Source organism: Rhinatrema bivittatum, chromosome 14, assembly GCF_901001135.1.
Source record: "Rhinatrema bivittatum chromosome 14, aRhiBiv1.1, whole genome shotgun sequence".
NCBI classification, from domain to species: Eukaryota; Metazoa; Chordata; class Amphibia; order Gymnophiona; family Rhinatrematidae; genus Rhinatrema; species Rhinatrema bivittatum.
This window is the reverse complement of record NC_042628.1, coordinates 40,703,893-40,729,946: the sequence shown is the minus strand read 5'-3', so window position 1 is coordinate 40,729,946 and position 26,054 is coordinate 40,703,893. Positions and strand designations below refer to the sequence as shown.

The 26,054-nt window shown below is 40.9% G+C and overlaps 1 protein-coding gene across 1 annotated transcript in view; it reads left to right on the top strand.

Moving 5' to 3' along the window:
• Positions 1-26,054, top strand: part of RAB40C (RAB40C, member RAS oncogene family) — a 141,100-nt gene that overhangs the window by 53,674 nt on the left and 61,372 nt on the right. The gene's annotated exons all lie outside the window — the stretch shown is intronic.

The following is a 26,054-nucleotide window of genomic DNA, read 5'->3' as shown; positions in this document are numbered from 1 at the left end:
CATCTTCACAGACTCCAGCAGGCACAGCCAGATAATTATAAAGTTTATATTTGGTGCAATTTTTGTATTCTTCCATATTCAAACTTACTGTGAGCAAGAAATCAATGAGAGAATTATGCAGATCTCAGTCCATTTGAAAACGAAGAAAGAAAAGTCAGCAAATAAGATGCAGCATTGCCTTTTGCCAACTAAAACATTGACTAGCCATTGAGAGAGCTTCATCAGGTTGATGGATTGAGCACATAAAGCAGAGATCTTCTCTGGCTATACTTTATCTGATGCTGCAGGCTGCTTTTGAGGATAATGGACCTGTGCTGCTGCTTTTATTTTTTTGTAATTAAAGGGTTGGGGTTTTTTTTTTTTTTGTTTAATTTTCAAAGACATAAATGCAATAGAACAATGGGTTACATAGAGGTCCAACAGTCTATAATTCCTCATTACATAAGAAAACAATTGCAGATTACTTAATACCCCACCCCTCTTCTTCACTCAATTATCAGAGTTCCCCAGTAGTTAGATTATCCTTCTGAAGTGCTGTAAGTTTCTCCATATAGTGTACGTGCCATAAACATTTGAATAACTCAACATAGCTAAGCACATCCTTTTTCCATTGTATAGCTACTTCACACCTGTCAGTCAAGAAAATATATCTGCGCTGCTTCTTTGAGAGAGGGTATTTTTCATGGGCCCCTCTGACTGCAGATTTTGAAAGACTTGGAAATGCAAGCAGTTGCAGTCAAGATGAAGCGATTAGAATAAAGTTCCAGAATCAGGCTACCACTGTCCTGTCCCCTACATTGAGTGAGTGTGATGGTGTAGCCTCTGGCCTTGGATCATGCCACAGTCAAGTCATCATGTATTTATGGCACGCTTTTTCAGCAGGAGAATTACAACGAAATAGAAAGGTCTGAATACAAAAGGAGGATATGACATAATATAGCAAGCACTTTTCAATTCCAATATGTAAAGGAAGGCAAATATTATGAATGTCAACATCTTCTAATGTGCAGGATAGCAAAAGGGATACTTCAGAGTGATGGGAAGAGTGGCAGAATTAAATGGGATAGCTGCATTCTGCTATGGGCTGAACACTGCTTTGAAGAGCCGGGTAGAGCCGTATTAAACTCTGCTAATGTTTATCACTATGCTTTGTGGTAGGGCAGTTATGAATCTGTGTGAGAGGCAGTTGATGGCCTCTCCTGGCCTGGACATGTGATTTCAATCTTGAAGTACTTTGCAGCAGCTACGTTTTTCTGACCTTTGTGAATGGAGACTTACAGATATGTTTTCAGATCTTAACTTTGTTTGCTTTTTTTGACTGTTGCTATACACTGAGTTAAGGATTTCAGCACAGTGTTCTTAAGAACTCCAAGGTCCTTTTCCTGGGTAGTGTCTTACGAACTGGAGGATCTCAAGCATTTTGTGCCTGGCATCCTCCTCCATCAGTAACTGAAAAGGGATGGCCTCCGCCATCACCCTCACAAAACTTGCAAAGATCAATTCCTCAGGTAGAGACTTCCTTCGCTCCGCTGAAGAAGGGTCTGAAAGGAAGCCCTCCAAGATTCTGAAACATCATCCCCCCCAGGGGTCATAGGGTTCCTCATCTTCACCATAGGCGATAGGGGATGGAGCCCTAGATGCTCAGCCCAAGCACAGAGGTGCAGGCACCTGTAGAATTGGACAGGGGACGGCAGGCCTTGACATCACCACTGGCCTCTGCAGAACTTCCTCGGAAGAGGAACTGGCGGCGACCAGCGTATCGGTAGGGGGAGGCCTTGGTGTCCTGCCAGGCACCAATACTGTCCCAGGGACAGAAGCCAGCTGGGTCAGTAATGCACAGATGAGCATGTTGAGTTTCTCCAGAGCAATACAAGGACGAGCGGCACTAGGTCTGGTGCTGTTGGTGCCACCGAACCGAATCCCTGCAGTGCCCAGTCCATTGCTAGCTGGTCTCTGTACTCCAGCTCCTCCTCTAACATTGCCGATGCCAACACCTACTGGGAAGAAGGAAGGGGTAGCCAGATCTTCTTCGGACCCTTGAGGTAGATCGGTGACTGGTATCAGGACCGGTGGAGACAGTCACGGACCCCCGGCACTGATGGAAGATTGGTACTCCTTGCCGTGTGGTTGCTTCAGGGGCAGCGAGGCAAATTCCAGTGCATCTCCATGCATTGACGGAGACCGGTGTCTATTCTTCTTCAGCTTCCCTAGATGCTAGACCTGGTCCTTCCCTGGTGCTGAGGCCTATGATGAGGAACCCAGTGTCCTTGGTATTGAGGAGATCGACAATGGGCAGTTTCCAGCACCACTGTCTGACTTCAACGGATGGCTTGGTTTCCATCGTTGTGGCTCCTTGGTCCTTCGTTGCCAATGTCATAGGCAGAGGATATATGTTGTGTGGATCCGTAATGGACATGGTCTTTGGGCACTAAGGGCATCGCCAAAAACCGGACATGGTCATGATGGACAAAACAAAAGGATGGTGGCAGGGTGGTGATGGCCGGAGGGCACCAATGCACCACTGCCATGGGGGAATCGACCATGACCCGAATCACCAAAAACCATGATTAGGAGACATTATGGAAGGGCATTGAGAGGGACCCGCAATGGAACAACAAAAAACGCGAGAAAAACAAAGCTTTTCACAAGGCAAAAAAAATTCAAAATGAGTTACTCACACAGCGAGGCTTACAGCTTTGCGGAAAACGAGAGACTGGAGAAGGACCCCCATGTGGACGCATGGTAGAGGGCATGCTGGGCATACTCAGTGTGTGCCTAGTGAAAGTTCTTGAGACTCTGACACATGTTTTCTGCATCAAGGCTCCATCTGATGTCACCCATGTGTGAGGACTACTATCCTGCTTATCCACAGACTTATCCACTTATCCTGACTAATAAACTGACTCCCCACATAGATTCGACATGACCGTCCATTTGACCACCAACCGACCGCTCATTTGACCCTCTCACCTTCTTTTTTCTCTCCCTACCCCATCTGACCCTCTCCCCACCCTTCTGACCCTCGCCCATTCTACACCCCCCACCCTCTCCTTCCCCCCCTTCTTTACCCTAGGTTCCCTCCTCTTCTTCCCCCCCAATCATCCTTATTGCTTATTTAACCTACTTGTTAATATCAACTTGTACATTTGTATATATTTCTCGTATTATTCTCCTCTGCCCTTGTTAATTCCTACCTGTTAATGTTATTATTGTAAAGCCTGTTGCTAATTTATGTTACATTGTGAACCGAGGTGATGTTTTGCAAACGTGCCTCGGTATATAAGAAACCTCTAAATAAAATAAATAAGCTACACTGGAAAGGGAGCATTAGAATATTACTAGACCCAGTCATATAAATATAGCACTTAAAAGCACAATGGTACAATAACCAATTAAATTATAACAAAGAATTTACTTCTCAAACAAATCTCTCACATGAACTGTAGTCTAGTTTGAGTTTCTTCTGACAGAGACTTAGAAGGATTTCATATATCACAAAAAAGCGTCTGCGATTTAAGTGACTTAAGGCATAATGTATGAAATTCCATATACAGCAAATCTATTTTGGTTTTCAGGGAGGTTCTTTAATCATTTGAATAAAATTTGTCTTTTAACCAAACAAGTCTTGATCAAAAGGAGTTTACAAGACTACCTATAAAGGTCCCCCCTCCCCACCAGGATATAACTCAAGATGTAGAACAAATGTATTTATTTATTTTATTTTAAAACTCTTCTATACCGTTGTTAAGTTAGATAACCATCACAACTGTTTACAGCAAGGCACGATAAAGAAAATTACAAGTGGTATAGATTACAAATGTGACATAAGAACCTCCCCCCTTCCCTGTAATTACAGCTAATACTTGCATTATCATTCCTGCAAAAATGACATACAATAGGACATTCCCACAAACAGTATATCCATGTGGCATCTATCCTGACATTTTAAACACTGCCTAGAATTCTCAGTCCCAGCCCTATATGCTCTCAGGAGCCAAAAAATTATACTAAAATTAAAAAAAAATCACCACTAAAGTGAGTGCAAATATGACAAAGAAACAAAAACAAGCCCCACTAAATCTTAAAATCTTATGTTAAAGGCAAGCCAGGTAGCCTAGGTGGGTATTTCTAATGATGCATTTCAGTATGAAGTCCCCACCATCATTCTTTACATATAGTTGCATTTTTTTGCATTTTAAGTAAATAGTGCAGTCCTGCCTTTAACATAAGTTTTTGAGATTTAGTGGGGCTTGTTTTTGTGTTTTGTCCAAAAAATTATACTGCATCTGCATTTAATGAAGGATAACATTTTCTCTAACATGATTTGTCAGTGTATTACAAGTTTGCAAGTTATCCTTATTTAGGAGGGGACTTCTAGGTCTCTCTGTCTTACATCTGCCAATACCGCCAGGATAGTGTATATTCTACAATTGTGACAAATGTATGGAGACATGATAAAGACCCTGCATTTTTCCCCAGAAATTTTCATCAGTTCCTGAAATGACATAGAAACAAAGTTCCCCACATCTTGTGTCAGTGTTACAGTAATATAATTACAACTCCGAAAATGAAGACATCAGTCCCTTCAGGACATCCCAATTTGTCTCTGCAGTACTCAAAACCTTTTGTTTTATGTTTTTAAGAACAAAATCTGATAGAATTTTAACTCCATAGTTTTCCAGTCTTTTACACACTGGAATATAGGGAAAAATAACTGATTCTGTAGTTACACAATGTTAGGTTCTCTCTTAGGAGTTAGGACCCAGGAAAGAGATCTAGGCATCATAGTGGATAATACATTGAAATCGTCGGCTCAGTGTGCTGCAGCAGTCAAAAAAGCAAACAATGTTAGGAATTATTAGGTAGGGAATGGTTAATAAAACGGAAAATGTCATAATGCCTCTGTATCGCTCCATGGTTAGACCGCATCTTGAGTACTGTGTACAGTTATGGTCTCTTCATTTCAAAAAAGATATAGTTGCATTGGAGAAGATACAGAGAAGGGCGACCAAAATGATAAAGGGGATTGAACAGCTCCCCTAGGAGGAAAGGCTAAAGAGATTAGGACTGTTCATCTTGGAGAAGAGACAACTGAGGGGGGATATGATAGAGGTCTTTAAAATCATGAGAGGTCTAAAACGGGTAAATGTGAACTGGTTATTTACTCTTTCGGATAGTAGAAGGACAAGGGGCACTCCATGAAGTTAAGAAGTAGCACATTTAAGACTAATCGGAGAAAATTCTTTTTTACTTAATGCACAAAGTCTGGAATTTGTTGCCAGAGGATGTGGTTAGTGCAGTTAACTAGTTATGTTTAAAAAAGGGTTGGATACATTCTTGGAGGAGAAGTCCATTAATCACTATTAATCAAGCTAATTTAGGGAATAGCCACTACTATTACTGGCATCAGTAGCATGGGATCTACTTAATGTTTGGGTACTTGTAGCCTGGATTGGCCACTGTTGGAAACAGGATGCTGGCCTTGATGGATCCTTGTTCTAATGTTCTTATATGTCACCTGGAGGCAAGTTTAAATCTGATAGTGACAATTTTTTCCTAGCATCATCCTCAGTATGATATTTCAAACTGAATGGGCGAGTCACCTGCTTCTCAAAATCAAAGTCATATCTATTAACCAATCTTCAAGAGGGCGCATCAAGCTCACCATATTATAAAATCAGAAATTAGGAAATCCTATACCACCCTCATCTCTTGGTACTATTATTTTCCCAACAGGATGTCAACCAACAACTATTTAGAAACCTAAAAAATGCTATCCATATAATGTTCTCTTCCCTTATTCACTTCCCAACCTTTTACCTATTTCCCTTCTTTCTTTCTGAACTCTCCACACCTCCCAGAACATCAATACCAAAACTTTCAAAAAAACATGTAACCTTCACATAGTAAAACTATACAGCTCTAGAAGGAGTCTTATGGTCATTTGCTGATGCATATGGATGCCACCTTTCACTTGAGAAATACTAAATGACATACAATTGAAATGTAACTTTCAAGTTGATAAGGTCACAGACAGCAGCTCAGCAAGGAAGCATACTGTTGAGATCTTCAAGAGGAAGATAAAATCGCCCTATCAGTCAAGTACAGAAAAGAAGAGAAAAAAACATGAAAGAGCTTGCAGCCATATTTAACAATGCTAACCATTGCAAAAATCCAAAACTATTTGGGATTTTGAAGCAAAAAATTATTTAAAAGAAGAGTTTATTCAACAGCAGTAATCTTCAGCTGACTCATCTTTAGTGCACTGCACTGCTTGGAGAAGAGATGGATGAGGGGGGATAATGATAGAGGTTTTTAAGATCATGAGAGGTTATTTACACTTTTGGATAATAGGAGGACTAGGGGGCATTCCATGAAGTTGGCAAGTAGCACATTTAAGACTGATCAGAGAAAAATATTTTTCACTCAACGCCCAATTAATCTCTGGAATTTGTTGCCAGAGGATGTGGTTAGTGTAGCTGGGTTCAAAAAAGGTTTGGATAAGTTCTTGGAGGAGAAGTCCATTAACGGCTATTAATCAAGTTTACTTAGGGAATAGCCACTGCTATTAATTGCATCAGTAGCATGGGATCTTCTTAGTGTTTGGGTAATTGCCAGGTTCTTGTGGCCTGGTTTGGCCTCTGTTGGAAACAGGATGCTGGGCTTGATGGACCCTTGGTCTGACCCAGCATGGCAATTTCTTATGTTCTTATGTAAGTCCCACCACCAAGGAAATCATGGCAGTCCCAGTACACATGATCCTTAAGGAGTTGCTGCTGAGGATATGGGAAAACCCCCTCACAGTGCTTCCCGTTAATAAGAAAGCAGACAGGGTTTACCTCCTCCAGAAGGCATCCGGATTCGATAAGCATCAGCTGCCCCACCAGTCGGTGGCTTTTGAATCCGCCCTCAAGAGGGCCAAGTGCTCTGACTCATTGTTGCCTTCATTTCTATATTCTCATGTAGTGTTCCATGATTAACTGCAAGATAATTGGCAACAGTACTTGGAAATAAATGTCTCCAGAGACTTCACCCAGTCTTTTAAGGGAAATGGGTAAGGCCATGATAAAGGGAGAGTTTCATATGTTGCCAAAAGAACAAAGCTAAGGATGCAGAAATGTACTTGTTGCATCAAATACGTTTTGAGCTAAGCTCTTTTGATATGCTAATAAAGCTAGCAAATGGCTATAATCTAAGCTTTACATTACAAATCTGCAGGATTCCATGTTGAAGCAGGATACGAATGGTGATATTGGAATATTTATATAGAAACAGAAATGAAGGCAGAAAAGGACCAAATGGTCCATCCAGTCTGCTCAGCAAGCTTATGGTAGTATTTGTTGTACCGTGTAGGTTACTCCCATGTTATCAGTTTCTCACACCATAAAAGTCAGGGCCCTCTGTTGCTGTTTTGAATCCAGTTCCCTGTTACCCTTGCCGTTGAAGCAGAGAGCAATGTTGGAGTTGCATCAAAGTATCAGGCTTATTGGTTAATGGAATGGTTACCTGGAAAACATCAATTTTGTACTGCTGGCTTAGTGGAATTGGTGACTTGTCCTCTTTCAACTTGGCATATTCATTTACAGAATGTAAAAATCCCTGTCTCTTTGAGGTTTTATCCTTTGCTGAGAAGCGGTTAAGAAAACTTGACAATCTTTATCTGGTGGGAGGAGTTCCTGGAAAATGTCACCATATTTGCCTTTAATGGGGAATGTGGATTTTCTTCCAGGGATTCAAAGAATGCTCCAGTAGAGGTATAAGGTATAGCTCATAAAGCATTATTTTCTTTTGAAGAGTTGCAGCAAATTTTTCAGATTCCTGTTTCTCAGTTTTATGCCTACCTTCAGGCTAGGCATTATGTACTTGCTCTGGCATCTTTCTGATTTTTCTCCTAATTCTTTGACTCTGTTTTTGTTTATTACCAGGAAAAGCAGTAATAAAATCTCACAATAGTATTAGCTAAGATAGAAACTACACTCTTGAAGCTGGTGTTACAACAAAAAGGTGAATTGTGATCTAATCTATCAAAAGAAGATCTGGAGCAAATGTTCAACAACTTATCTTTAATACCTGATGTTAAATTGCAGGAAATGCAATTTAAAATACTACATATATGCTGTTATTCTCCAGTGTGTTTGTTTAAAATAGGCCTAGTCAAATCCGCTTTATTTCTTAAATGTAGAAGGGCTTTTTGTGCCATAACCGTCACATTGTTTGGCTTCTGAAATGGTGTTCTGATGGTCAATAAGAAGGTTAACCTCTTTAAACCCCATTTTTAGGTGAATGTTCGTTAGATGTCTGGATTCTCGAGAGGTTATATTTGATTTGTACATTTGGCCGCCTTTCTAGCTAAATTATACATATTAGGGATCTGGACATGAGATCTCGTCTGCATAGAGAATGTGGTTCTTGTGTGTGTTGGATTAGAATTTAGTAGAGCAACTAGATGCCAAATTTCAGCAAAAACAAATTAACAAAGATTATTTGAAGGCTTGGGAATTATTCTGGAAGATTACATCCGTGGCACCAATAAAAATGTTCTTTTTATTTAGACAACCATCAAGAGATGTAATGGCTTGTATTATATATTCTTAGTGTCTTTAGTTGTTTGTATGTGTGCAGAGTGACTGGTGCTCTGTTTTGTGTGTATGTGGCTGCCTATAGCATCCTTTAGTAGTTAAGAAACAAGAGCCATGACAAAACACACCGTTTTGTTGTATTATATTTGCTGCTTTATTTATTGTTGGAATATATGTGTGTGTATATGTATAGATTGTTTGTTTGTTTTTTTCTTTAACATTTTGGCTGCTTGAGGATGTGGTGGGGGGATGGGAGGGGGGTCTCATAAGATACCTAGGGGTTTTGACACTATGGGGCCAGTTGAATCTTTAAAAGATAGTGGCCCTGGGATGTGGGGCTGCCATCAAACAGTGCTGCCATGTTGTGGCATTTTTTTGAGGGTAAATGAATTCCTCCAAGGGAAAATACTAGAAAATACTATGGCTTAATAAATCTCCCCTATATCTGATCAAAATATGCAAGTAACCACACATGTAAGACACAATCTGTTGTAATTTTTTCAATGAAGAAAAAGTGAAAACAAAAAATACTCTCCCCTCTCTCCAATTAACCTCACTATATTCAATTCCAACTAGGACTGTAGTGAATCTTTCCTTGGGACCCATTCTTTTTTTGAGAAATATGTGCCCTGTCTATAGTGAACAACAAGAAATGAACTTCCCCGTTAAGATCTGCTAGGTACTTCTCGTGACCTGTCAGAGAGAGGCTTGATGTACCATTGGTAAGGACCTTCATTTTCCCCAGAAATGTATCAGTGTTTTTTTTTTACAACACAAACAAATGGGAGAAACTGGTGGAAAAAAATGACTTGTTTTGTTCTTATAGTAAACAGTGATAAATTCCCAGGAAAAAATACAATAAAAACCGAAACATAAAGTGCCTAACTATTAGTCTGATCCAGCATGGCACTTACGTTTTCTAATACTCTAGACAGCACAGGTTGTTTTGAGGGACCCATAATGTTTTATAAAACTTGTAATTGTGTAAAGCACATAATTCACTACTGATTCCTCGTAATGGGTTTGAAGTGATAGAAATGTGTTGAGAATCTTTGCTTCCTGTAGCTTGTATCCAAAATGATTTTCCTGTGTTACTGACGCATTGGCTGAAAAGCTTCTTCCTGAGAGAGAGCATATATTTAAATATAATTTTCTGCTTATTAACACGAGCAATGCCAGGTTTTTGCATGCTTCCTGAAATGGGAGTAGTCCTTTATTTGTCAGAGCTCTCTCAAGAGGGCGTTCCCTAGGGCAGATGCCACTCACAAAAAGATTCAACATTGTGTCTACTCTTGATTTCTTTTCTCACCGGCATTGTAATGAAGGCTGTCTGTGAGGATCTTAGTGGTCTGAGAGTGTGTACAGGGACCATCTTTCTCTCAAGTAATTTGGTCCATATCTTCTTAGAGCCTTGAGGATCAGTGTCGGCAATTTGAATTTGGATCTGTTGGGGGACAGGAAGCCAGAGCAAGTTGCGTAGAACCAGTATGATATGGTCATGCAACCTGCATCCTCCTATCATGAATGAGCTGGAGCTTGTAAAGGACCTTATCTGTTATGTCTCTTGTATAGCACATTACAGTAATCCAACATGCATGGACTACTGTGATTAGATTCTTCTCAGTGAGAGGACTGAATTTTCATAGGCTGCATAGTTTGAAGAGGCAGCTCTTTGCTGTCGCCTGGATTTGTGGGAGCATGGTTAATACAAAATCCTTTTATTTAAATAAAAAAAAATAAGTAAACAAATACCTGGTATATGGTTCTTCCACACAATAGCAATACTTAGATTCTCATTTCCATATTTCACACTTCAAACAAGTACAAATACGGTTATACTTATTAACAAAATATCTTACCTTAACCCTTACGTAACGTATAACAAAGCATTACCTTATCTCTTATCTTTCTCTCCCCCAACTTCATTAATCCATGGCATTACATGAATTTAATTTCTGTTTTACTTCTGAATAATGAAGGATCTCACTGTCAGCCCTTGGTGCAAGCTGTGGTTCCCAAATTTCCATAAACATTTGTTTACTTCAATAAACTGTACCATCCACAAGACTCTCCATCCCCATAATGAAATTTAACACATTATTCCAGTACACCAGTAGTAGTGATTTGGAAGAAAGGTTCAAGTCCACAAACTTCATAAGTTCAAAATGTATGCTTTATGCGCTTAAGAGCGACAACGTCTCAGTGAGTTGTGTTCACGGTCCCCCGACACGGACCGTGTTTCGTTTTAACTGGGTCGGGAGGGACCAGGTCTCGCTGTAATGCGGACATAAAGGCTGGTCCACGGTCATCAGTCGGTCAGAGAAAGCAGGTCTCGAAGAAGCCTTAAAGTGAACCGCCGGGATGTGTATGATTCTATAGGTGAAATGGGTTTCCCCACCTTCTTTACTTGGCATTCATTATGCCAGTTCCAAAAAGATGGCGATTCTGTCTCCCCTTTCTCCCAATTAAGAAGCCTTTCCTAACAAATAACTTTGGAGCCTTGCCTTTAATCTTCAGTTTTGATGCTGCATCCCTTTCCATAAGAGAATTCCCCCCTATAAGTTTATTTGCAGACATGACCAGAATGCATGTCTCAAGGTCCTTTGCTCTTCCTTACACATATATCCGAATCTATTTTAGCTCTAAACGCCCTGAGTGGGGACATATGTGCACTTTGCAGAAACTTATATTGTGTTTCCCTTAAAACCATGTTGCTTGTTAATTCTTTAGTTCTGCTGAAACAGTTTTGCAGTGTCTCAACCATAAGATTAATATCCACCTCTTTTTTTTTTTTTTTTTCCTGTCTTGTCAGTAATCTCTCCTCCAGTGTTATTACCTCCAATTCCCTTATGACCTTATGAACTCCAGAAACAGACGGCCTCTTCATCTCCTCTGTTTGAAAAATTATGCTAACTCACCCAGTATATTATGGTTTGAAGATTCTTTCCAAAGACCCCACATAATGCCTCAGCTGTAGGTATGCAAAGAAGTCTTTATTTATCTAATCCATATTGTTCTTTAAGATCTTGGAAAACACTTCTCCCTCATCTTTAGTCCCTTGTAAGATTGCTTAATTCCTTTCTGCTCCCAATTTACAGGCCGATACAGTAAAGCGCAGCCGCGGTTACCCTGCTTCTAACCCGCTTTGTACCCACAATTTGGCCGCGTAAGTCCAACCCACGATTCACTATCCCTTTTAACCCATCCTTACCGCTTCTTTAAATCAACGGGTAACCCTTTCCGCCCGCGGCATGTATATGATATGTAAACAATCGGATTAGCTATTCCCTCCCATACAGTAACGTGCGCCCCGATTATCGCCTTTTTAAACCTGCAGTTTTGACGTGTGTTTAACCTGCTAATTTACCGCCTACCCTTACCCCTGCGTTAGTGTGGAGCGTCAGGTCAGAGAGACAAAATTTCACGGGCAAACGACCCCCTCACTCCCCAGGACAAGACCTTTAGAGGAGCCAGGATCGGGCAAACTTTCCCCCCAGCCCCTGCTCACCTGCCCTGGCCACGTCCGTGGGTGCCGGTCTCTGGAGCAGCCCCAGTCCCCTCTCCCCTCCTCCCGGGGGCAGCCGGCGGCGAGAGCAGCTTCAGCAGCCCGGGGCGGATCGGGCGCTCCCCATGCAAGGCAGCTTCCAGCAGCCCCCGCCGGCAAGGATGCATGAACGCATGCCATGACCTGAGCGCCCAGCTGGACGTCCGAGGTCACGGCGTGCGCTCATTCACCATCGCCGGCGAGGGCTGCTGGAAGCCGCCTCGCATGGGGAGCGCCCGATCCGCCCCGGGCTGCTGAAGCCTCTCTCGCTGCCGGCTGCCCCTAGGAGGAGGGGAGAGAGGACTGGGGCTGCTCCGGAGAACGGCACCCATGGGTCTTCCCTTAGTAGACCACAATCCCCTCCTCAAGACTCGCTCATAGCAGCAACACCTCCAGGACCAGGTCCTTTTCCAGGACCTGCACAACCTCTCGCATCTAAAGCGATGTTACAGATTTCGCAGGCATTAAATACTTTTCTTCAAGATCTAAACACGATACAACCTCAGCCTTCACTGGCGCCTTCTCAGCCTTCGCCAACTCCACTCCTTCCCTCTCAGCCGTCAGCACCATCTCCAATTGCTGATTGACCGGACTCTCCAGACTCGCCATGGCCATAGTCCCCTGGCTCATCTGCAGGTTTTCCATCTGACCCCCCAGAAGGTCTCCCGGAACCTTATTCCCCTCCCGAAGACTTGTCCTACGCAAAGTTCATTGAGAAAGTAGGCTCTCTGTTAAATATCGAGACGGGAAAGATTCCTGATCCTAGGACAGAGGTTCTTGGCATACTGAAAATATTTGAATGCCTCCAGAGCCAACAGTTCTACCACCACATACAGTACTGGATACAGTCCTTCTAAATGTGGGAGAAACCTTTTTACCACCACAGCTACATCAAGGAAAACGGATTTCAAGTACTGTATGCGTAATTCAACAATTTACGATTTCACACAATTGCCACACAACTCAGTAGTAGTGGAATCTACACTATCAAAGGCAAAAAGGTCAAACCTTAATGCTAATTCACCACCAGGGAAGGACCATAAGTCCATGGATTTTGGCCGTAAAGTATACCATTCGTCCATGCTAGCAACAAAAATTCAACACCATCAGTTTTACGTAATCCAGTATTTGTTTGAATGTCTTCAGAGATTACGTCCCATATGTTTAGCCTCTGATAATACTCTTTCACAGCCATTTACAGACATGGAAGAAGGAATTCGCCATCTACTTCGCTCGGTGTATGAGTCGTTTGAGTCTTCCACAAGATCTTCGGCTACAGCTATAGCAGCAAGACGAATGGCATGGTTGAGAGTGAGCGCTATAAGAGAGGATGTCCACGATAAGTTAGCGGACATACCATGTCTAGGAGACAATCTTTTTGGTGAGAAGTTTGCGGAAACCGTTACTAGTCTTAAAGAACAGAGTACCGCGGTACTGTCACTCACTTCTACGGACCCCGATACCTCGTTCAGGAAGTTTTTCCCCTCATTCAGGAAGAAATCCTACTCAAGGGCACCTTTTAAACCATATAATACCTATCGAACGCAAAATTATTCCCACCAGAGATACCAGTCTCAGACTAATCAATCCCTTGGATGACCTCGTCAACAACAATCACAAAAGCCAGCACCCCCTGAAAAACAGACTTCATCTTTTTGAGCTATCCCGAGCCACCTCCACCACCATACATAGGAGGTCGCCTCCAACTATTTTATGCCAATTGGAAGGCAATTACCTCAGATTCTTGGGTGCTGAACATCATAAGGGAAGGCTACCAGATACATTTTGTAACACTCCCATGCCTCCCTCATATTCCCTACCCCCGGAATACATCAATCCACTCACTGTACCTTCAGGTACAGTTATAAAATCTGCACAGCCAAAAATCCATTCAAAGAATTCCAATATCATAGGAAAATCTGGGATTCTACTCCCATTATTTCCTCATCCCAAAAAGGTCCGGAGGTCTTTGACCCATCTTAGAACTACGGAATATCAACAAACACATTCAGAAAGAGAAAAATTCAAGATGACGTCTCTAAAGACTATTCTTTCCCTCCTACAGCCCAACGACTGGCTATGTTCCATAGACTTGAAGGATGTGTACTCCGATATACCCATGCACCCTTCTTCTTGGCAATACCTTTTCTTTCAAGCTCAGAACAGCCACTATCGATACAAAGTTCTACCCTTTGGCCTACCTTCGGCCCCAAGAGTGTTCACAAAATGTTTAGCGTGGTGGTGGCTCACCTCAGACAACTGTCGATCCAGATATTTCCCTATCTGGATGACTGGCTTTTAGTAGCCTCGGATCAGGCTACTCTACGGAATCACATGTTCCAAACAATTGCCTTCAGACATTGGGGTTCATAATAAATTACGAGAAGTCCAACCTGCAACCGACCCAAACACTACAGTTCATTGGAGCGCTCATCGATACAACACAACAGAGAGAATACCTTCCGCAGGACAGGATTCAAACGCTATCCTCACTAACTCAACGTCTATGCAACCGATCATATACTTCGGCACGTCAAGTCCTCCAGTTACTGGGTCACATGGCGGCAGCTATCCATGTAGTTCCCTACACCAGACTACGCATGCACTGCATACAATGGGGACTAAAGAATCAGTGGTCTCAATACTTTCAACCCCTTTCGACCAGGATACAATTACGACTCAAATGCGCATCAACATTTGATGGTGGCAAAACACCAACAACCTGACCCTGGGAGCACCTTTCCGGTTACCTCCCCATCAACTTACGCTCACAATGGATGCATCCAGGAGGGGCTGGGGAGCCCATCTGAGCAATCTAAAGATTAAAGGTCTCTGGTCTCCTCAGGAGAGCACACAACAGATCAACCTCCTGGAACTTCGAGCCATCTGGAAAGCACTTCAAACCTTCTCCCCCCAAGTTTGGGGCAAGCATCTCGTGGTATACACAGACAACCAAGTCACTATGTTCTACATAAACAAGGAAGGAGGGATCCTCTGTCGGGAAACACTTCAAATACTGATATGGGCAATAGCAAACAAAGTTTCAATGCAAGCCACGTACCTTCCAGGTTTAGACAACGTCACAGCGGATCGCCTCAGCAGAATATTTCATCCACACGAATGGAGTTTGAATCCAGAAGTAGCAACAAGGATCTTTCAACACTGGGCAACCAAAATGATAAAGGGGATGATAAAGGGGATGGAACAGCTCCCCTATGAGGAAAGGCTGAAGAGGTTAGGGCTGTTCAGCTTGGAGAAGAGACGGCTGAGGGGGGATATGATAGAGGTCTTTAAGATCATGAGAGGTTTTGAACGAGTAGATGTGACTCGGTTATTTACACTTTCGAATAATAGAAGGACTAGGGGGCACTCCATGAAGTTAGCAAGTAACACATTTAAGACTAATCGGTGAAAATTCTTTTTCACTCAACGCACAATAAAGCTCTGGAATTTGTTGCCAGAGGAGGTGGTTAGTGCAGTTAGTGTAGCTGGGTTCAAAAAAGGTTTGGATAAGTTCTTGGAGGAGAAGTCCATTAATGGCTATTAATCAATTATACTTAGGGAATAGCCACTGCTATTAATTGCATCAGTAGCATGGGTTCTTCTTAGTGTTTGGGTAATTGCCAGGTTCTTGTGGCCTGCTTTTTGGCCTCTGTTGGAAACAGGATGTTGGGCTTGATGGACCCTTGGTCTGACCCAGCATGGCAATTTCTTATGTTCTTATGGGGCAACCCGATAATAGGTCTCTTTGCCACAGAGAGCAATCATCAAACACAAGGATTTTGCTCCATTTTCCCGAGCAAACTTCGTCATGCTCCAGATGCCTTTCTCATCCCATGGACGGAGGGCTTGCTCTACGCTTACCCTCCCATTCCGTTGATATCAAGCACAATTCAGAAATGCATCTGAGACACAGCGGATATGATCCTCATAGCTCCAGCATGGCCAAGGCAGCCCTGGTATCCATATCTCATGCGGCTCTCCATTCACCCACCAATTCCACTGGAGAACCATCCACGTCTGTTAACTCAGGAAGGGGGGGGTCCCTCCTTCATCCAATGCACCAATCCCTCCACCTGACAGCTTGGAAGTTGAAAGGCATTTATTAAGCCACCTGGGTCTGCCATCTCAACTTGAAGACATTCTCATTGCATCCAGGAAACCTTCAACCAGACGTAACTATGCTGGAAAGTGGCATCATTACACGGAATGGTGCAAACCGCGACAACTAGATCCAGTCAATTACATTGCCAATCTTCAAACCTAAACCTCATCATAATGACCGAGACAAGCTTCTGCACTCTTTAGACTGTAAAAGAGCGTTAGCTTATTACAAACAAAGGACTCAATCTCAAGGAAGACAATCTCAATTGTTCCTCTCCTTTAACCCTAATAATCCAAACCAGCCTGTCTCCAAAAGAACCATTGCTAGTTGGCTATCTCAATGCATCGAATTCTGCTATAATAAACATTCTATTGTTTTGAGCAATAAACCAAAAGCACACCAGAACGAGCAACAGCAGCATCTGTTGCACATTTAAGAAGAGTTCCGCTACTGGACATCTGCAAAGCGGCAACTTGGTCTTCTCTTCTTACTTTCACGTCTCACTACTGTATCGGACAGCAAGCATCTTCCGATGCAGCTCTGGGTTCAGCAGTTCTGTCAACCCTAAATACAAATTAAGACTGTCTACCTTTATTGAAGGGTAGTGTCCTCAACTCATAAAAAAAATTACTATATGGACACAATCCGGGAGCTTGGGACTCCCAGACAGCATGGCTAATTCAGCCCTGCTCTCGACGGGAAAAAGCAAGTTTGCTTACCGTAAACGGTGTTTCCGTAGATAGCAGGATGAAATAGCCATGCAATCCCTTCCCGCCTCCCTAGACAGTCTACAGATTCTACCAAAAAACGTTTTCCACGTACATCTCGCTTGGCTACAAGAGACTGAGGTAACAAGGCAATCGCGTGGGAAGCTCACCGCGCAGCCATACAGAGTTCAAAACTCTGTACTAACTGAGAAAACTCAGCCTACTGACCGGTCGCGAGACGCTCCCAGACAGCACGGCTAATTCATCCTGCTATCTACGGAAACACCCTTTACGGTAAGCAAACTTGCTTTTCTTCAGATATACTCTCCTAGAAAAACAGTATTTGCACTATAACCAACTCTGCATTGGTTTCTTTTTTTTTTTTTTTCGGACACTCCAACCCTCCCCTCCAGTTACTAAGCAAGTGTCTTCTATCGGATACAGGTAGCTCTTGGACTTATGACACAACTGGTTCCTGAAGAAAGCATCTTAAGTTGAAAGGTTGTAACTTGAAACTGATTGTCCCATAAAAAAACAATTTTATAAATTGCTTTATTTTTAGCACCAAGGTCTGATTAGCTTATTTTTAAAGAAATAGTAGCCCCTGGCCACAATATTTCATGTTTTTTAGCTCACTTTTATGTTGGGGGTGCTACCTTTTAAGAGGTCATGGAGAAAAGCAACAGTTTCCTCTGCTGAATCAAAATCAACTGGTGGGCTTGACAGGAAGAGGGAAGCTAGCAGTAGTGAGGGCCATTCTGGCCATGCTGGAGGCAGAAGAAGGTTTTCTCTCTTCGCTGTGATCAGCTGTTGGGTGAACAGCAGTAAGCACTGAAGATGGCAGTGCTTCTCTCAGTGATTCCTGGAGGGGGAGAAGGAGTTGAAATTGATCCTCACTACTGGTGGCAGCAGACGTGAGCCTACAGAGCTAGGTGATGGCAGTCTGTGCCAAGGAGAAGTAAGCAGCTGATGACAGCACAAGCTATGGCGTCCACCTTCCACTTCTGACTGTAAGGTGGGTGTTTATTAGAGATGTGAATCGGAACCAGAATCGGTTCGGATTTCAGTTCCGATTCACATCTCTAGTGTTTATATGCAAATGTCGTGAGTTCAGATATTCACAACACGAGAATTGCAAGGTTGGGGACCACTTGTATCTTCTGTGTTCCAGGTGGAGTCAAATAGAGCACTTGGTCCAGTTTAATAGCAGCAGGCAACCCCCTCGATTTCAATGACAAGAGAATGTATGGATTTCTTTGCTTTTGATGGAAGTCAATCAATAAAGCTTCCCAGGTCAATACTAACGAGTCAGCTTTTCTTTGAACATTGGACCATGTGTCCAAGTGATCATTTCCTACAACCTAATCAGCAGAGAATCCCAGAGAGGTGTCAGGTGGACACTTCTGTTTGATTTCTTTGATGCTTTCTTTACTACTATTTCTTCTACTAAGTCCTTGTGAAATGATCTCGTGTTTAACAAATCTTCTTTCCTTCTCTATTAATAGTAAAACCTTATCAAAAGGACAGGTATTTTAAGTATGTTGCTTAAAAGGATAATTATTTCCTTTCAAAAGGATTTAATTTTGTAGATTGACTAGAAATTGTGCCAGTGAATAGACGTTTTTCATATTTAAGACTTTTTGTAATTCAAGCCTTTCCATTTTAAACCCTCTCACTTGATCAGTAAATGCCCCCTTTATGATCTTCTATTGCATTTCTTAAGCTTGCTGTCTGTATTGTGCAATTCCATTCTTCAGTAAAATCCAATATGTTCTGAATCAAGCTTTTGACTACCCTACCAGGAGCTTATATCAAACTGACATAAGTTGTCCTTTTTCCCCAACCTGATTTATGACTTTTTTCATTGTGCGTTCACCTAAAATATTTTCCCTGTTCAATGAGCATAAATGTCTGGCCTGTAGATAAGCAAAAATGTGTTTTGGAGTATCTGCAGCTTTCTGTAATTATTCAGAGGATACTGCACATGCATGTTCACTATCTATCAAATCTATTCTGTATTATTACCCTTATTCCAGTTCTCAAAGAGTAGGCTGCCAAACTTTAGCAATAAATTCAAGCTACTCAAGAACAGAAAGTATGCTAATGTTGTGCTTTCATAGCCCACAGTTTTATGTTCAGCCTGTTAACACTGATTTAACTAAAATATTTTCTCTAACAGGAAGATGAATGTCAGCAATGCAAGCATGCAGCAACCATGGGAAAGCACAAACACGTAGTTGAGTTCCACTGACAACACAGTAAACTTTCTGCTCTCTGCCATCCAGACATAAATAAATCTCATTTGTCAAGCAAGATTAAAGAGACCTGTATCAGAAAAAGTTACTCTTTCCTGCCCTTAGGTAACCTAAGTTTGGCGAGATTCATTTTGGGTTTTTTAGCACAAAACGTACATTTTTAAAATAACTTTTTAAAAGTGTCTTAAAATATTTCACTGTCCTTCATATTGGTAACTTCTGTAAGGACTGGAAAAGTTTTAATAAAAGAATCATTTTAAATAATGCACCATTTTCGAACAAGGGCAGTGTAAATCCTATCAGGTTATGAACTTCTGTTGGATATCTTAAATTACTGGAGTCACATTCCAGTTTTATACAGGAAATTAGTCACTAGGTATATTTAATCTCGGATTTTTTATAAATCCCCCCTCCCACTTAAGGGGAAAGGACCCTGTCCACTCTGATCTAGTGTGAGAAGTAGCAAATTAGTGTTCCTGAGAAACACTGTAGAATCATCTTGGCGTTGTCTCCCAATGCCTTTTCCAGGTTATCAATCATTAATAGCAAATCATCTGCACACAGTATAACTTTATTTTCACTACTATACTTTGATTCCCCCCAAAAATATTTATTTAAAACATTTCTTAACCACTCTATCCATGGGTTTTGGCAGTATACAACTGAAGCAGACCAAATCAGTTTAAAACATAACATCAAAACATCAATAAACATTATACTATTCCTTAGTCAATTAAGTGATCAAATTCTTGATGATCCATGATTGCTTTACCTAATTGCCAAAGTTAAATATGCCGATGCTGTAATTTCCAGAAACACCTGCCAGTTGTATAATCCATGAACCATCTGCTATATATGGTTTGTTTATTAAAAAAAACAAAAAATAAAACCCACCAAAGATTGTAGCGAGGATAACAGAGGCTCTGATCAGCTTTGCTCTTTATAAATGTATTGTTTCAAATGCCTGGGGGGGGGGGAGAGTCTTAATTTGTCTCCTAAAACTTTGTCGACATAATTCATCCCTCCTTTCCTCTAGGAAAGCATGCCACATTTTGTAGATCTGCTTCTGAGAAATTCCTTGTGTGTGTGTCTCAGCTAGCTGAAATAGCTGTGTTGAGCGTATGTCTAAAAAAATATTCAGCTCAACAGATCTCCGTGGTTTATCGATCTTCAAGAGTTCACTCAGACAGGCTGAGCTCTGTTTGCTCAGTAGTCTGTGAATCAGTGTAATGATCTTTAAACTTAATCCACCATTGTATGGGTAGCCAGTGAAGTGAAAATAATATTGGTTTCTAAGACTAGCTCCTGTCAGTACCCTTACGCTGCGTTCTATACCACTTGGAGTTGCTTTTAGCACAACAGCTAGTAATCTGTTATAAATTTAGCACCTATTAAATCAAAGGATTGAAGAACAATTGTGAACATCATTAAAATTTAAACAGGATCTCAACTTTCATATCCAATGCAACTCATAGAGCACATTTCTGACTACAGTTTTGACTTGTAAATATAATGAAAGATTGAATTCCAACAGGACTCCCAAGTTTCTTAATTGCTGTGATATACTGGAAAGGACCTTTCCTCAAACCAAAAAGAAGTTGGAATTTCATCAGAGGGAAGTCTACTTAGAACTATGAATTGATTTTCTTAATTCAGCATTAGTTGTCAAATATCTGTTAAGAACATGCCATACTGGGTCAGACCAAAGGTCCATCAAGCCCAGCATCCTGTCTCCAACAGTGGCCAATCCAGGCCATAAGAACCTGGCAAGTACCCAAAAACTAAGTCTATTCCATGTTACCGTTGCTAATGGCAGTGGCTATTCTCTAAGTGAACTTAATAGCAGGTAATGGACTTCTCCTCCAAGAACTTATCCAATCCTTTTTTAAACACAGCTATACTAACTGCACTAACCACATCCTTTGGCAACAAATTCCAGAGTTTAATTGTGCGTTGAGTAAAAAAGAACTTCCTCCGATTAGTTTTAAATGTGCCCCATGCGAACTTCATGGAGTGCCCCCTAGTCTTTCTATTATCCGAAAGAGTAAATAGCCGATTCACATCTACCCGTTCTAGACCTCTCATGATTTTAAACACCTCTATCATATCCCCCCTCAGCCGTCTCTTCTCCAAGCTGAAAAGTCCTAACCTCTTTAGTCTTTCCTCATAGGGGAGCTGTTCCATTCCCCTTATTTTGGTAGCCCTACTCTGTACCTTCTCCATCGCAATTATATCTTTTTTGAGATGCGGCGACTAGAATTGTACACAGTATTCAAGGTGCGGTCTCACCATGGAGCGATACAGAGGCATTATGATATTTTCCGTTTTATTCACCATTCCCTTTCTAATAATTCCCAACATTGTTTGCTTTTTTGACTGCCACAGCACACTGAACCGACGATTTCAATGTGTTATCCACTATGACGCTTAGATCTCTTTCTTGGGTTGTAGTACCTAATATGGAACCCAACATTGTATAACTATAGCATGGGTTATTTTTCCCTATATGCATCACCTTGCACTTATCCACATTAAATTTCATCTGCCATTTGGATGCCCAATTTTCCAGTCTCACAAGGTCTTCCTGCAATTTATCACAATCTGCTTGTGATTTAAGTTCTCTGAACAATTTTGTGTCATCTGCAAATTTGATTACCTCACTCGTCGTATTTCTTTCCAGATCATTTATAAATATATTGAAAAGTAAGGGTCCCAATACAGATCCCTAAGGCACTCCACTGCCCACGCCCTTCCACTGAGAAAATTGTCCATTTAATCCTACTCTCTGTTTCCTGTCTTTTAGCCAGTTTGCAATCCACGAAAGGACATCGCCACCTATCCCATGACTTTTTACTTTCCTAGAAGCCTCTCATGAGGAACTTTGTCATATGCCTTCTGAAAATCCAAGTACACTACATCTACCGGTTCACCTTTATCCACATGTTTATTAACTCCTTCAAAAAAGTGAAGCAGATTTGTGAGGCAAGACTTGCCTTGGGTAGAGCCATGTTGACTTTGTTTCATTAAACCATGTCTTTCTATATGTTCTGAGATTTTGATGTTTAGAACACTTTCCACTATTTTTCCTGGCACTGAAGTCAGGCTAACCGGTCTGTAGTTTCCCAGATCACCCCTGGAGCCCTTTTTAAATATTGGGGTTACATTTGCTATCCTCCAGTCTTCAGGTACAATGGATGATTTTAATAATTAGGTTACAAATTTTTACTAAAAGGTCTGAAATTTCATTTTTTAGTTCCTTCAGAACTCTGGGGTGTATACCATCCAGTCCAGGTGATTTACTACTCTTCAGTTTGTCAATCAGGTCTACCACATCTTCTAGGTTCACCGTGATTTGATTGTCCATCTGAATCATTACCCATGAAAACCTTCTTTGGTACGGGTACCTCCCCAACATCCTCTTTAGTAAACACCGAAGCAAAGAAATCATTTAATCTTTCAGCGATGGCCTTATCTTCTCTACGTGCCCCTTTAACGCCTCTATCATCTATTGGTCCAACTGACTCCCTCACAGGTTTTCTGTTTCGGATATATTTTAAAAAGTTTTTACTGTGAGTTTTTGCCTCTATGGCCAACTTCTTTTCAAATTCTCTCTTAGCTTGTCTTATCAATGTCTTACATTTAAATTGCCAACGTTTATGCTTTATCCTATTTTCTTCTGTTGGATCCTTCTTCCAATTTTTGAATGAAGATCTTTTGGCTAAAATAGCTTCTTTCACCTCCCTTTTTAACCATGCCGGTAATCGTTTTGCCTTCTTTCCACCTTTCTTAATGTGTGGAATACATCTGGACTGTGCTTCTAGAATGGTATTTTTTAACAATGACCACGCCTCTTGGACATTATTTACTCTTGTAGCTGCTCCTTTCAGTTTTTTTCTAACAATTTTTCTCATTTTATCAAAGTTTCCCTTTTGAAAGTTTAGCACGAGAGCCGCGGATTTGCACACTGTTCCTCTTCCAGTCATTAAATCAAATTTGATCATGTTATGATCACTATTGCCAAGCGGCCCCACCACCGTTACCTCTCACAAAGTCCTGTGCTCCACTGAGAATTAGGTCTAAAATTGCTCCCTCTCTCGTCTGTTCCTGAACCAATTGCTCCATAAAGCTATCATTTATTCCATCCAGGAACATCATCTCTCTAGCTTGTCCCGATGATACATTTACCCAGTCAATATTGGGGTAATTGAAGTCTCCCATTATTACCGCACTACCAATTTGGTTAGCGTCCCTAATTTCTCTTAGCATTTCACTGTCCGTCTCATCATCTTGACCAGGTGGACGGTAGTATACTCCTATCACTATAGTTTTCCCCGACACACAAGGGAATTCTACCCATAAAGATTCAATTTTGTATTTAGTCTCATGCAGAATGTTTATCCTGTTGGACTCTATGCCATCCCGGACATAAAGCGCCACACTGCCTCCCGGGTGCTCCTCTCTGTCATTGCGATATAATTTGTACCCTGGTATAGCACTGTCTCATTGGTTATCCTCTTTCCACCATGTCGCTGAGATGCCAATTAAGTCTATGTCATCATTCACTGCTATACATTCTAATTCTCCCATCTTACTAGCATCCATTCAATCTACTGTCTTATAGAAGCCAGAAATCGCAAAACCACCAGCCAACAGAGTTTCAACAGGAACAAATTATTGAATGTCATTTGTGTTCAATCTACAGCCCACCCCAACATTTTTGAGTAGGCTACAGACAGGGCACAGATAGATATTTTAGCAATGTTGCTGGTAAGGCAGAGCTTTAGGCTACACCTGTTTCAATAGAATACCAGGGAGATGATCTTGGTCCAAGCCATACTTGTTGGGTAGGATATGAATTACTCAAGCACTGTGCCTGATATTCCAATATTTCATATGGTACAACAAAATTTGATGACTAATTGTCACACACTGCCGACATTTCATTTTTTCATTTTATTAAAATTTATTAATCGCCTTTCACAAATGGTCAAGGCAATTTTACAGTAAACACATACATAAAATAATTGAGAAACATAAAACATGACAAAACATAACATGAATTTCATATAGAAAATTGAGAACATTGAACAGTGTCAACAAAACATTGCCCATATTCAAACATATAAGCAATTGTTGAAAACATTTGTCAATATCCACAATCAGTCATATTCAAGAGCACTAAAATGTACTTGAAACCACTATCAAAATTGCATCTAAATACATGTAAGCTAATTAACAGTATAACCTATATGCTATAGGCCAGATGTATTTTGTTTATTTATACAAGACTTATTTTCTGCATCTCCAAAACATTGCTCAGAGTGGATTATGATGAAAACCAAACTGATCACATTCCTGTCATCTAGAAATTATTGCAGTTGCTTTAGCACTACACCTTCATTTAAATTTGCAAGGAATGGTAATGAGTTTGGATGGTAATTATTGAGATCTTTTGTCTAGTGTTTTTTTGTTGTTTTTTTTTAATATACAGTAGATTGAATGGATGCTAGTTTTGGTTGGGAGGGAAACTTTCACTCTGTAATGGTTGGACCTATATCATCTCGCAATATCTTTAAAAGCGTAGTGGAACATTGCATTCCCTCAGTTTGATAGCCAATGGTTGTAGGGTCAAAACAAATAAAAGTGGAGACAGCAGACATCCTTGTCCCCTTATTTATTTTCTTTTTCTTTTAATTTCTGGTTTATACTCCATCTTTTGTGAATAGTCAAAGTATTGTAGGTATTTAACAGACACTCTTCTGAAAATTATGCATTTGTGTAAATCTTTGCCCAAGAAACTTAATTTTTCAGTTTGTTCCAACTAATACTGCCTTAGAGACCATTATCTGTCCAGCACCCGAAACATAAACTCCCAGAGCACTCTGAATGAGGAAAAAGCATTTGACTAGCTAGCCTTGCTCTATTATTGAGCACACCAGCCACCTAAACTGTGACTCTCACTTTTCATTAGATAAGTGAAGAAACAGCATAGTTACACTGTGTTTAAATAATATAGTGTCGGCTAGGCCTTGGGTTCTCTGCATATTAGTAATAAAAATATATGCTGTTATATAGCACAAGAAAGAGTGACAAAACTTTACAATTCAAAGGGCCTGTATTTGGTGATAGGTGGGAAAGGCAGTGTCCTTTTGAAGTCCTTTTGTGTCTATATTCAGCAGCATTTAGCCGTATAACTTGTTATATGGTTGAATGCCCACTTTGAATATTTCATTATCTGACTAAAGTTTAGCCAGATAACGTAGGGACATTCTGGGAATATTTCTGACTGAAAAGTTAGCTAGATATCCTGCTAACTCCAATATTCAGATAGCGTATCTGGCTAATTCTGATCACGTTGTAGATTAGTCCTAAAATAGCTGGATAAATTTATCTAGCTAATCGTTAATAGTCTGATATATTCAGTGGTATGGCTGCATATCTTCCAAGGTTAGCTGAATAAGTTTATCTGGCTAACTTTGTAAGTTGGCCAGTGGCTGAATATGGATTCCTGTATGTTTGTTTCAAAGTGTTTTTGTTATGTTATTTTATACTTATTTACCATCTTTCTTAAACCAAACTTCAACCCGAAGCAATATCTAAAATAATCAAATATGTACAGCTGTCTTTCCCCAAAATAATGAAAACCCTCCCACGTATTCCATATTTGATCATCTTAATTTCATTATCAGATATAGGCTCTTTGACCTGTAAAGTTTTATTGTCATTGTCAACTCTGTCAACATTCTCTAACAGCATATGGAAACAACCCAAGGCCTAGCTGATTTTGTAGTATTTAAATCCATCTCCTGTGCTGTTGCTTCACTGATGTTGAGGTGGTTTGATAAAAATGTATCGCCTACATTT